The sequence below is a fragment of the Pristiophorus japonicus genome, chromosome 1 (assembly GCF_044704955.1).
Source record: "Pristiophorus japonicus isolate sPriJap1 chromosome 1, sPriJap1.hap1, whole genome shotgun sequence".
Taxonomy (NCBI): domain Eukaryota; kingdom Metazoa; phylum Chordata; class Chondrichthyes; family Pristiophoridae; genus Pristiophorus; species Pristiophorus japonicus.
In genome coordinates, this window is record NC_091977.1 from 435,173,630 (window position 1) to 435,186,849 (window position 13,220).

Sequence of the window (13,220 nt, forward strand, 5' to 3'; positions counted from 1 at the left end):
GCATCACCCCAATCGCTGCAGGTCGTGCTGACCACAGGGGACGAACAAGATACGACCGAGGAGGTTGAGCCTGAAGGGTCGTCTGTAGTACCTGCGACAACGTCATCCTCAACGGATGAAGTAGCGGGGCCCAAGCGGCTTGCAGTAGGGCACTCAGTTGTCCAGTGCCCACGCCGACCCCATAAAAGGTTGGGTCAGCGAGGTAGGCAAGCGCAGCGACAGGCAGATGTGAACAAGGACATGGTGTCTCTGTCGAGGGCGAGCGTCGACATTAGTCAAGAGCTCTTCCAAGCAATTGGTGGGTTGACGGGCAACATTGCCACACTATCTGTTAGAATCTCAGGACATGAGGCAGATGGTTACGGCCAACAGCCGATTCAGTCAATGCCATGCAGTAGGCGATAGTTTCGGGATACAGCACTGCACCCCAAGGTGCCATACCATCATTAACTTCGACTGATGAGAGTCAGGAGTAAGCAGTTGCTTCGGACTCGGAAGAAGTTTCTTCTGAAATGTCTTCTTGGCCCCCTGAAGTCAATCTGCCAACGTCACACCGCCCCCCACAGCAGCAGCCCTTGAGGTGCTCTACCGCAAGACGACTTGGTCCCATTACTAGGGGCGTAAGTGGGGGGGGTGGGGGGAGGTAAAGGTAGAGGAGGGAAGCGTAGCCGCAGGTGGGGGAGGTGGACCCAATATATTTTAATTAAAATTGTTGTCTGCTCTTAAGTTATTAAAAATATGTTGAATATTGGGGGTGGTTGTTGTTTTTGTAGTGTTAGTATTTTAAATTTATTGGGTGAAAAATTGTTGACTGTTCGGGGTGGGGGAGATAGGTGTTATAGTTGGTTTTAAAAATGACATCAATTATTACATTAGTAAATTTTTTTTATTGAACTTTACGATTGTGCAATGTCTTCTAATAACGCAAAGTTAAACATCAATACAAGGGTTGCAAACAATGGCCAGGCCAGGATGAAACGTAACGCAACTGTAACCGTCACCAACATAACTTCACAGAGCGTTAATTTACGAGCTGCTGACGCAACAGTCTTTCCCAAAGGTTTTTTCTCTCTCTCTCCCTTCAAGACGTCTTAGTCCCATTACTCGGGGAGTTAAATGGGGGGTTAATACAAGGGGGGTCAAGGTGCAGGAGGGAAGTGTGGCCGCAGGTAGGGAGGGGGGGCTGCTGTATATAGTTCTTGTTAAAAATAAATTTTTGTTAAATGTTCATTGTTGGGGATGGTGGGAGGGTGTTGTGTTATTGTTGTGTTACAAATGCAGTTGACTGTTCGGGGTTGGGGGTGTTACATATGTTAATTCTAAAAATGTTCAAATTTGTCTTTAATTATTAAACATTTTTATTTAACTTTATAATTGTTCTGAAATGTCTCTAATAACACAAGGTAAAACATCAATACAATGGTTGGAAACAATGACCATGGCCAGGTCAGGCAAGGATGAAATGTAACACAACTGTAACTGTCACTAATGCAAGTTCACACAAAGCGTTCATTTATGAGCTGCTCACGCAAGAGTTTTGCAGCTGCGTAACTACCACGGGGCTTTTCCAGTGTTGCAGTGGGGCGTGGGGGCATGTGTTCATCACCAGGCTGATTAGGACCTCAGGGTGGATAGTCATCCTCCTCCTCCTCCTCCTCCGTCTTGCCTTCGAGGTGGACCGGCAGTCCCATCTGGCAATTTTATCCTCTGCTGATAGCTAGGTTATGCGACATGCAGCACACCACAATGAACTCCGCAACCTACTGAGGGTGGTATTGTAGGTTGCGTCCAGAGTGGTCCAGGCACTTCAGAACTCAAATTGTCTTTGACGATATTGCATGTGGCTATATGGCTTTTGTTGTAGCACTTCTCAGCTTCTGTCTGGGGGGGTCATGAGCCAGCTGGCAAGGCCATATCCTTTATCTTTCAGCATCAAACCGTGACCTTGAGGCTGACTCTTAAACAGGTCAGAGACAGTGTTCTCATACAAGATGTGCACATCATGGATACTCCCTGGAAAATTTGCATTTACTGCCATGATTATTTGCTTGTGGTCAACAAGCATTTAGGGAGTGGAATCCCTTTCGGTTCTGAAACATCTCTGCATCCTGTAAAGGTGCTCGCAGGGCGATGCGAGTACAGTCTATTGCTCCATGCACCATGAGGAAGTTTGCTATTCTTGAGAACCCCAAAGCCCTCTCACTCTGACTCCATAGTCATAGGGAAGTTTATAAAGTCCATCCTGCGTGCGTAAAGGGCTTCAGTCACCTGTCGAATGCAGCAATGTGTGGCATGGAGATATGGCGCAAATGTTGCCAGCTGAGGCTTGAAAGGAGCCCAATGCATAGAAGAAAAATGCCGCAGTAACCTTAACCTCAACGGGCAGTGCAGTCCTGACGGTGCTGGTAGGCTGCAGATCTCCCTTAATTAGCTGGCATATCTCACTGATTACCTCCTTTCAGAAGCACAGCCTTCTAACGCACATGTTATCGGACAAGTCCAGGTATGATCGCTTATCCCTGTAAATGCGTTGGATGCAACATTTACTCCTCCTCAGCAGTCTGCTACCTCTTTGACTGAAGAGCATTATGTGCACAATGAACCTTCTCCCATTTCTATTCGGCAGCATGTGAGTAGTCATCAATACTGGTTGAGAAATTACAGGCCCCATCACTATAAATGCCCTAATCGGTCTTCAAAATTCTTAAATTGTCCTCCACAAATACAATATAAAAACTCGAAATTAACCACAATATGATTAGATGATTGGCAAGATTCTAAAACACCCTTAAAATCACACAAATTACTTCATTGCTCTCATCCACTTCAAGCAACCTTTTATTAAACTTCCTCCATACTGCCGAGTTAAGGTCAGGTGAATGCAGCTTTTCTTGAGCATCTTTTTGGGTGAGCAATTATTTGGACGCAATGCTGAAAGTAGCATTCGGCGATAATCTGGGCAATATTTGGGCACTAGTTTCCATTATAAACAGTATTTTTTTTTTTTAAATAGGCCGGGCGATTCAGTTCATTCCTATGACGAAAGTTGCGCCGGCGATAAATGTGCGATAATCGGGCGTTAGTTCCCATTTATCAAATATGGGCGATAAACTGAATCTTGACACTTATATGGGCACTAAATGGTCGATTATGTGCCGAAAGTCTAGCCTCAAGATAATAGGTTGGAAAATAGCAAATTAAGAGGAAATGATGGTGGAACTAAAGAAGATAACCTGGGGAGAAAATATTGAAAACAGACAAAAACTGGGAAATCAAGAGTTCGAGAAATATATTCCACTAGAAGCCAAAAACAAGCAAGCTAATTATGGGGCACCATGGATGAATAAAAAATGAATTAAAGGCAAAATTGAATCTCGAGAAATACATTCAAGTACTGAGAAAGTAAAGGAGGACTAAAGATAATACGAAGAACTTGAGAAGTTTAAAAAAAAGCATCAGGAAGACAGAAATTAGAAAATCAGATTACCAACGAATATAAAAATAAATAATAAGCAAATGTACTATATGTAATGTATCTGCTTCATGGGTTCTTTGCTTAATTCATAGCAACACATTGATATGAAAAACTAGTTGGTTTATTAGCAAAGGTTGAACAATCACACTACACTTTACCAGTCCACCAGGCTCACAACCACATGCCACATCGTGGATCCCCTGAACCCAACTGACAGGGGTTTTATTGAGTCTTGTGAACATCATGTGACTGGTTACGCCATTCCCAACCCAACAGCTCTGCAACTATTTTGGGTTAAAATTTTAAAACAGCTCTACAAACCTGAGCATATTCACAGGTGCATACATTACACTATAGACACAAATAACAAAAGGAAAATTAAATTAAGGATAGGGCTAATAAAGTACGAGCAAGATAAACTTGGTAATGACCAGAGTATTGAATAACTACTTCGCCTCAGTTTTTAGCTAAAGATGATAAAATAGGCATTCACCAGAGGATGAGGTTTAAAAAATTCAGTTGGGATGGTATGCAGAGGAACCAGGATAGAGATAGAGCTCAATTTTCCCCAATTATTTGCGCCGTTTTTTTGGCCTGCACAGTTTTTTTTGGAGTAAATTAAAATCTCCAAGTTTCCCCAAAGTTTCTGTGCTGGCGTAATTCACTTTGGCAGGATTATTGTAGACTACGATATTTTTTACCTCATTGGGGGTATAACCTGCCACCCGCGCCAATTCTGGCCATTTAAGCAAGTTTGGCCGGCTCAGATTTACTTCAATTTTTCTTACAACAGCTTATGTGACCACTCTGGAGAAACCTTCTGGGCAATTAACAAAATCGGCACAGCAGACGCAGTACCACAGCCTGGACAGCAGCTGGGGGAGCGGCGGGGGGAAAAGGAGAGAGAAAGGAGAGAAAGATGGGAGGAGGCCTTTCAGCCAGGTTGGGAGCAACACCTGGCAGCTCTTCAGTCAAGGCCAGCAATGGCAAGGTACCACACAGTAGACTCATGACAAAGGTTACGTAGAGTCTGGGAACAAATACCTGAATGGACAGCAAACAGCTAAAAGATAGAAAGCAGAGAGTAGGGGTAATGGGTAGTTGTTCAAATTGGAAGGTAGTGGAAAGCGGTGTTCCACTGCTGGGGCCACTGTTATTCATTATTTACATTAATGGTTTGGACTTGGAAATAAGTAACCCAATTGTCACAAATTGCAGATGATACCAAGTGGGGCAGGAGGGGAGAAGTACAGCCAACACTGAGGAAGAATGCGACATAATACAAAAATACATTAGCAAACTTGCAGACTGGGCAGTTAAGTGGCAAATGAACTTTAACATAGTTAAATGATGAACGGTGGCGTTTAAGGAGATTTAAGGAGATATTTCATAACGCTCAAGAAAAATTATAGTGAGGAGGAAAGGGTGTAAAAGAAATAAAGGATGATATCCAATTAAAAACAAAGGCATACAAAGTTCTGGGAGGACAGAAGATTGGGAAGCTTTTAAAAGCCAGCAAAGAATGACAAAAATATTAAGAAAGGGAAAATAGGCTATGAAAGTAAACTAGCACGAAATATAAAAACAGATAGCAAGAGTTTCTACAGATATACAAAAAGGAAAAGAATGGCTAAAGTAAATATTGGTCCCTCAGAGGACGAAACCAGGGAATTAGTGATGGGGAACATGGAGATGACAGAAACTCTGAACAAATATTTTGAATCAGTCTATATGGTAGAGGACACTAACAATATTCCAACAGTGGAAAGTCAAGGGGCTATAGGGGGAGAGAGGAACTTATCACAATCACTAAGGAGATGGTACTCAATAGGATGATGGGACTAAAGGCAGATAAAATCCCCTGGACCCAACGGCTTACATCCTAGGGTCTTAAAAGAAGTAGTGACAGGGATAGTGGATGCATTGGTTGTAATTTACCAAAATTCTCTGGATTCTGGATTCGGGGGGGGGGGGGGGGTCCCAACAGATTGGAAAACTGCAAATATAATGCCCCTATTTAAAAAAAAAGTAGGCAGACAAAAAGCAGGAAACTATAGACCAGTTAGCCTAACATCTGTGGTTACGAAAATGTTGGAGTCCATTATTAAAGAAGCAGTAGCAGGACATTTGGAAAAGCATAATTCAGTCAGGCAGAGTTAGCATGGATTTATGAAGGGGAAGTCATGTTTGACAAATTTGCTGGAGTTCTTTGAAGATGGATCCGGGTGGATCAAGGAGAACCAGTGGATGTGGTGTATTTGGACTTCCAGAAGGCATTTGATAAGGTGCCACATAAATGGTTACTGCACAAGATAAAAGTTTACGGGGTTGGGGGTAATATATAAGCATGGATAGAGGATTGGCCAACAGTAAACAGAGTCTCGGGATAAATGGTTTATTCTCGGGTTGGCAATCAGTAATTAGTGGGGTGCCGCAGGGATCAGTGCTGGGACCCCAACTATTTACAATCTATATCAATGACTTGGATGAAGGGAGAAAGTGTAACATAGCCAAGTTTGCTGACGATACAAAGATGGGAGGAAAAGCAATGTGAGGACATAAAAAAACCTGCAAAAGGACATACAGGCTAAGTGAGTGGGCAAAAATTTGGCAGATGGAGTATAATGTTGGAAAGAGAGATCATACACTTTGGCAGAAAAAAATCAAAGAGCAAGTTATTATTTAAATGGAGAAACATTGCATAGTGCTGCAGTACAGCAGGACCTGGGGGTACTTGTGCATGAAACACAAAAGGATAGTATGCAGGTACAGCAAGTGATCAGGAAGGCCAATACAGAAACATGATTGCCAGGGGGCCAAGACTGGGAATTAAACATACAGGGGTATCTGACAATTCGGAAAGATAGACAAGAAGGGAAAGGAGGTGGGGTAGCTCTGTTAATAAAGGATGATATCAGGGCAGTTGTGAGAGATGATATTGGCTCTAATGAACAAAATGTTGAATCATTGTGGGTGGAGGTTAGAGATAGCAAGGGGAAAAAGTCACTGGTGGGCATAGTTTATAGGCCCCCCCCCAAAATAATAACTTCACGGTGGGGCGGGCAATAATCAAGGGAATAATGGAGGCATGTGAAAAAGGAACGACAGTAACCATGGGGGATTTTAACCTACATATCGAATGGTCAAATCAAATCGCACGGGGTAGCCTTGAGGAGGAATTCATAGAATGCATACGGGATTGTTTTAGAATAGTATGTTACAGAACCTACAAGGGAGCAAGCTATCTTAGATCTGGTCCTGTTTTATGAGACAGGAATAATAAACGATCTCCTAGTAAAAGATCCTCTCGGAATGAGTGATCACAGTATGATTGAATTTGTAATACAGATTGAGGGTGAGGAAGTAGTGTCTCAAACGAGCGTACTATGCTTAAACAAAGGGGACTAAAGTGGGATGAGTTGGCTAAAGTAGACTGGAAACACAGACTAAACGGTGGCACAATTGAGGAATGGTGGAGGACTTTTAAGGAGCTCTTTCATAGTGCTCAACAAAAATATATTCCAGTGAAAAAGGGCGGTAAGAGAAGGGATAACCAGCCGTGGATAACCAAGGAAATAAAGGAGAGTATCAAATTAAAAACTAATGCGTATAAGGTGGCCACGGTTAGTGGGAAACTAGAAGATTGGGAAAATTTTAAACGACAACAAAGAATGACTAAGAAAGCAAGAAAGGAAAGGAAAGATAGATTACGAAAGTAAACTTGTGTAAAACATAAGATAGTAAAAGCTTTTACCGATATATAAAACGGAAAAGTGTGACTAAAGTAAATGTTGGTCCCTTAAAAGATGAGAAGGGGGATTTAATAATGGGAAATGTGGAAATGGCTGAGACCTTCAACAATTATTTTGCTTCGGTCTTCACAGTGGAAGACACAAAAACCATGCCAAAAATTGCTGGTCACGGGAATGTGGGAAGGGAGGACCTTGAGACAATCACTATCACTATTGAGGTAGTGCTGGACAGGCCAATAGGGACTCAAGGTAGACAAGTCCCCTGGTCCTGATGAAATGCATCCCAGGGTATTAAAAGAGATGGCGGAAGTTATAGCAGATGCATTCGTTATAATCTACCAAAATTCTCTGGACTCTGGGGAGATACCAGCAGATTGGAAAGCAGCTAATGTAACACCTCTGTTTAAAAAAAGGGGCAGACAAAAGGCAGGTAACCATAGGCCGGTTAGTTTAACATCTGTAGTGGGGAAAATGCTTGAAGCTATCATTAAGGAAGAAATAGCAGGACATCGAGATAGGAATAGTGCAATCAAGCAGACGCAACATGGATTCATGAAGGAGAAATCATGTTTAACTAATTTACTGGAATTCTTTGAGAATATAATGAGCATGGTGGATAGAGGTGTACCGATGGATGTCGTGTATTTAGATTTCCAAAAGGCATTCGATAAGGTGCCACACAAAAGGTTACTGCAGAAGATAAAGGTACGCGGAGTCAGAGTAAATGTATTAGCATGGATCGAGAATTGGCTGGCTAACAGAAAGCAGAGAGTCGGAATAAATGGGTCCTTTTCGGGTTGGAAATCGGTGGTTAGTGGTGTGCCACAGGGATCGGTACTGGGACCACAACAGTTTACAATATACATAGATGACCTGGAAGAGGGGACAGAATGTAGTGTAACAAAATTTGCAGATGACACAAAGATTAGTGGGAAAGCGGGTTGTGTCGAGGACAGAGAGGCTGCAAAGAGATTTAGATAGGTTAAGCGAATGGGCTAAGGTTTGGCAGATGGAATACAATGTCAGAAAATGTGAGGTCATCCACCTTGGGGAAAAAACAGTAAAAAGGGAATATTATTTGAATGGGGAGAAATTACAACATGCTGCGGTGCAGAGGAACTTGGGGGTCCTTGTGCACGAATCCCAAAAAGTTAGTTTGCAGGTGCAGCAGGTAATCAGGAAGGCGATTGGAATGCTGGCCTTCATTGCGAGAGGGATGGAGTACAAAAGCAGGAGGTCCTGCTGCAACTGTACAGGGTATTGGTGAGGCCGCACCTGGAGTACTGCGTGCAGTTTTGGTCACCTTACTTAAGGAAGGATATACTAGCTTTGTAGATGGTACAGAGACGATTCACTAGGCTGATTCTGGAGATGAGGGGGTTACCTTATGATGATAGATTGAGTAGACTGGGTCTTTACTCGTTGGAGTTCAGAAGGATGAGGGGTGATCTTATAGAAACATTTAAAATAATGAAAGGGATAGACAAGATAGAGGCAGAGAGGTTGTTTCCACTGGTCGGGGAGACTAGAACTAGGGGGCACAGCCTCAAAATTCGGGGGAGCCAATCTAAAACCGAGTTGAGAAGGAATTTCTTCTCCCAGAGGGTTGTGAATCTGTGGAATTCTCTGCCCATGGAAATAGTTGAGGCTAGCTCATTGAATGTATTCAAATCACATAGATAGATTTTTAACCAATAAGGGAATTAAGGGTTATGGGGAGCAGGCAGATAAGTGGAGCTGAGTCCACGGCCAGATCAGCCATGATCTTGTTGAGTGGCGGAGCAGGCTCGAGGGGCTAGATGGCCTACTCCTGTTCCTAATTCTTATGTTCTTATGTTCTTTTATTGCAAAGGGGGTGGAGTATAAAAGCAGGGAAGTCTTGCTACAGTTATACAGGGTATTGGTGAGGCCACACCTGGAATACTGCGTACTGTTTTGGTTTCCATATTTACAAAAGGTTATACTTGCTTTGGAGGCAGTTCAGAGAAGGTTCACTAGGTTGATTCCAGAGATGAGGGGGTTGACTTATGAGGAAAGGCCGAGAAGGTTGGGCCTCTACCCATTGGAATTCAAAAGAATGAGAGGTGATCTTACCGAAACGTATAGGATTATGAGGGGGCTTGACAAGGTGGATATAGAGAGGATGTTTCCACTGATGGGAGAGACTAGAACTAGGGGGCATAATCTTAGAATAAGGGGCCGTCCATTTAAAACTGAGATGAGGAGGTATTTCTGCTCTCAGGAGGGTTGTAAATCTGTGGAATTTGCTGCCTCGTAGAGCTGTGGAAGCTGGGTCATTGAATAAATTTAAGACAGATGGGCAGTTTCTTAACCGATAAGGGAATAAGCAGTTATGGGGAGCGGGCAGGGAAGTGAACCCGAGTCCATGATCGTATTAAATGGTGGAGCAAGCTCAAGTATGGCCTACTCCTGTTCCTATTTCTTACGTTCAGTTCTTAAGTGCGAGGTGATACTTCTGTTTTTCCGAACAAAGTGTACCACTTTTATGGCTTCCTGAAATTTAAAGTAGTTGATTTTTTTTTAAAAAGATGCATGTTTATTCTGCACCTTTATCATCTTAAAATATCTCATTGTTGATTTATAGTCCTGTGTGTCAATTTCTCTCAGAAGAGATTAGAAACAAACAAATGAATGCATACAAGTCCTATAGATATAATGAAAATGTCAAAAGATACAAAATGCAACAAAATGAAAAGAACTTGCATTTACATAACACCCTTCACAATCTCACGTCTCAAAGCACTTCACAGCCAATAAATTACTTTTGAAATGTAATGTAGGGAACCCAGCTCATCAAACTCTACTGCAGAGAAACCCCTGAGCTCCAATCAATTCTACATCTCTGCTTCCTAAATTGCCATTCAATTTGATTTTATATTATTTATAGTTAAAGTATTACAAGTTGTACCTCTCCAGTCCGGCACCCTTGGGACCTGACCAGAGAACTTTCCAGACCACAGGAGGTCACGCCGACCCTAGACTTACCGGGTCCTGATGACAGCGCTCGGGCTCCTGAACGCCTCCGCTACGCTCCAGCTGCAAAACTCTGCCCTCGCTCCCTCTCCGCACCGACCTAGGAGGGAACACCGGAGGCAGTGGGGATAAGAGGAGCCGCCAGCCCCAGGGCACAGCACGTCGACCCCCCCCCGACCTAGGAGCGAACACAAGGGGAGCAACGGGGATAAGAGGAGCAGCCAGCCCCAGGACACAGTGCATCGACCCAGCCTAGAAGCCGCAGGGATAAGGGGAGCAGCCTTACACCACACTGAAATCTCAGGCCTCCCTTTCTCGTGGTGCTGGTTTGGCGCTCTTTTTCTGGAGGCAATGTTGACAACGACCCGGCTGCTTTCTGCACATGCGCTACGAAGAAGCCTACTGTGCAGCATTTCGTTGCTCAGAATCTCCGCTTTTTTCAATCCTCGGTGCCTCAGTCAGCCACCTGCCCTTCCCTTCCCTTGCCCAGCCTCCTTACCTCCGTGAACAACGCGGGAACCTCCATGAACAGCATGGGACGCCACCCCAGCCAAGAATGATGCCGGACCAGGGATGTTTCCGGACTAAATAGGTACAACCTGTACTAGTAATATTCAGTGCAGCTGCACTTGGGTAGTCATGTCCAAATGCTGTCATCAAGTCAAGCAGGATTAGTAGATAAAAGAGTTGCATTTATATAGCGCCTTTCATAACCTCAGGACATTCCCAAGTGCTTTACTGCCAATGAAATACATTTGAAGTGTAGGCACTTTTGTAATGTTGCAATTGGGGCAGCTGATCAGCAACAAAGCAAGTTCTTACAGCAATGAGATAATGGAGAGAGTTTGTGATGTTGGCCAGAACACCGGGAGAAGTCCCGTGGTCGTCTTTGAACAGTGCCATGGGATCTTTTACATCCATCCAAGATTTGGATTAAAGTCTCATCTGAAAGACTGCACCTAAGACAATGCAGCACACTCGCAGTACTGCACTGGGATGTGACTTGAACCCACAACATTCTGACTCAAGAGGAGAGAGACTGCTACCATAGCTGACGGAGTGGAGAGGAGAGAATGTGGCAAAAGTGAAGCGCGGGGAAGAGGGTGTGGAAAGTAATGGGGGTGTAGAGAGTCCAAATAGGAAAGCCCCAATTTTTATAACATTGAAAAGGTTTTTTTTCAAAAAAAAAAGTGACAAGGTTTGAATATTTCAAGTTTGAAGAGGCACCCATTTAAAAACTCAGGTGTACCGATCAATCTCTCAAACTTTCGTCCTAATTATGGCATTACTAATATGAACAAAACTTAACACCCTCTAACACAGCACCATCCAAGGAATAACAGGCGTTTCAGATAAATGTGGGCATTCTGTGATTCTCCGGCCAGCTGCCACTGGCCTTATTTGCATGCGGCTGCCCGAGAGCCTGTGGTGCTGTGCATGGGATTCTTCTCGACTTACCAGTTAGTGCATTCAAGGGTAAGCAACACCTGTGGAGATGAGGCGCAGCAGCTGTCAGAATCGACTGTTAAAGATGAAGGTGAGGAGTTCCTGCAGTAGAAAAAGGCTCGAGATCTGTAATTGAAGATTTTTTAAAGGTAGTAAACATTGATTTTGTGTGTTCTGCCTGCAGACACCTACGCTTGCTTCTGACTCTCGGGATTGGAATGCAACAATTTGAACCCCCACACCCCCAGATAACATTAGGAAGATGTTTGGCATTCCCTATGGGCACCTATTCTGTGTCTCTTCTAGGTGCAAGGATGGTAGGAAGTGGTTGGCTTCAACTGCTGCAGAAAAAGGTCATGGAACTGAAGTGGTCCTCATCCCACTGGCTGTAACTCTGGAGGGTACTCAAGGGTAGCCTGGTCCTGCCTACCACTTTTTACTGGCATGATGTTCGGAGGCCGGGGGGGGGGGGGGGGGAGGGGGCAGGGGCGGTTGTGAGGAGATTTAGATAGAGGTCTAGCTTTTACTATTGTTCTGAGAGATAGCAGTAACCCCCATGTGGCTTGATCTTCAACACCATCCTCCTCCTATAGCTCACGTTGTGGTGGACTTGCAGGAAGGGATGATAGATGGCAATAGATGAACATCATGCTCCAGGGAATAAAGGAGAAAGTAGGGAATGGGAATTGTGGCGCTTCACAGGGATTCCAGGACAACAGTGTAGGTGCTCAATCAGTAACCCAGCACTGGCAAGATGCTGCTGACCTCACCATCTTGTACAGCAAGAGGTGCATGTATGCCCAACCTTGTGGGGGGGGGGGGGGGGTGGGGGGCGCTTTTTCTAGGTGTTGTGCTCTAACTGCTCCTGCAAAGAGACAAGTAAAGACGACTAAACTGTGCATATATAGGAGGTGAAGTAATAGGGGGTATGAGGATGTTAAAGTGGAGATGGGTGTTTTGGGATATTGCAAAGCAGTTTCTTTGTTTGGAGAGCCGTGTAGCCATAGTGCAGGCTAGGAAGAAAAAGGCGCCCTTAAACGTAGAACATGGTGTGGATTAGTTATGGAAGTGCTGCTTTAAGAGGACGAAGAGTGTGCTGGCACCCAGGGTAGGCAGTTAAGAAAACTGAGCAGAGTTGTGTGTTGCCCAGCTGAGGATGTGGAAACTGTGGCAATGTTGTGTAGTCCTGTGCAGACAGTGCCACCTGGATTACATGATGGCACCTACATCCAAGAATTGGAAGAGAAAGGGAAGCAGAGTGGAATTGTTCAGCTGGGAAAATATGCTCCAATCACCAAAATGATGGACCATGAAGGGGGAGGGGACAGTGGGCAATGCTTGCTGGAAGGGATGGGTTCTAATCACAATGTTGGAGGTGTGGATGGATATGCTTCAAACACGTGGGTACTGTTCATTGAGCAGGACGCCTCATTTTCCTCCATAGTGCATGGGGATGCCAAGTGTGGGTTGGGGTGTTCCTTCCACATATCTACACTCATTGGGTGAAGGACAGAGACAATGCGAGGAGGGTAGTACAATCACACTCACTTAAA

At 44.2% G+C, this 13,220-nt stretch overlaps 1 protein-coding gene across 5 annotated transcripts in view; it reads right to left on the reverse strand.

The window, feature by feature from the left end:
• Window positions 1-13,220, reverse strand: part of efr3a (EFR3 homolog A (S. cerevisiae)) — a 328,887-nt gene that overhangs the window by 266,565 nt on the left and 49,102 nt on the right. Inside the window, exon 3 of one of the 5 annotated variants that reach the window (XM_070892777.1) lies at window positions 11,680-11,793. The exons of the other annotated variants lie outside the window; for them this stretch is intronic. The gene's annotated coding sequence lies outside the window, so the exon portion shown is untranslated. The remainder of the gene's footprint in view (window positions 1-11,679; window positions 11,794-13,220) is intronic. 5 annotated transcript variants of the gene reach the window in all.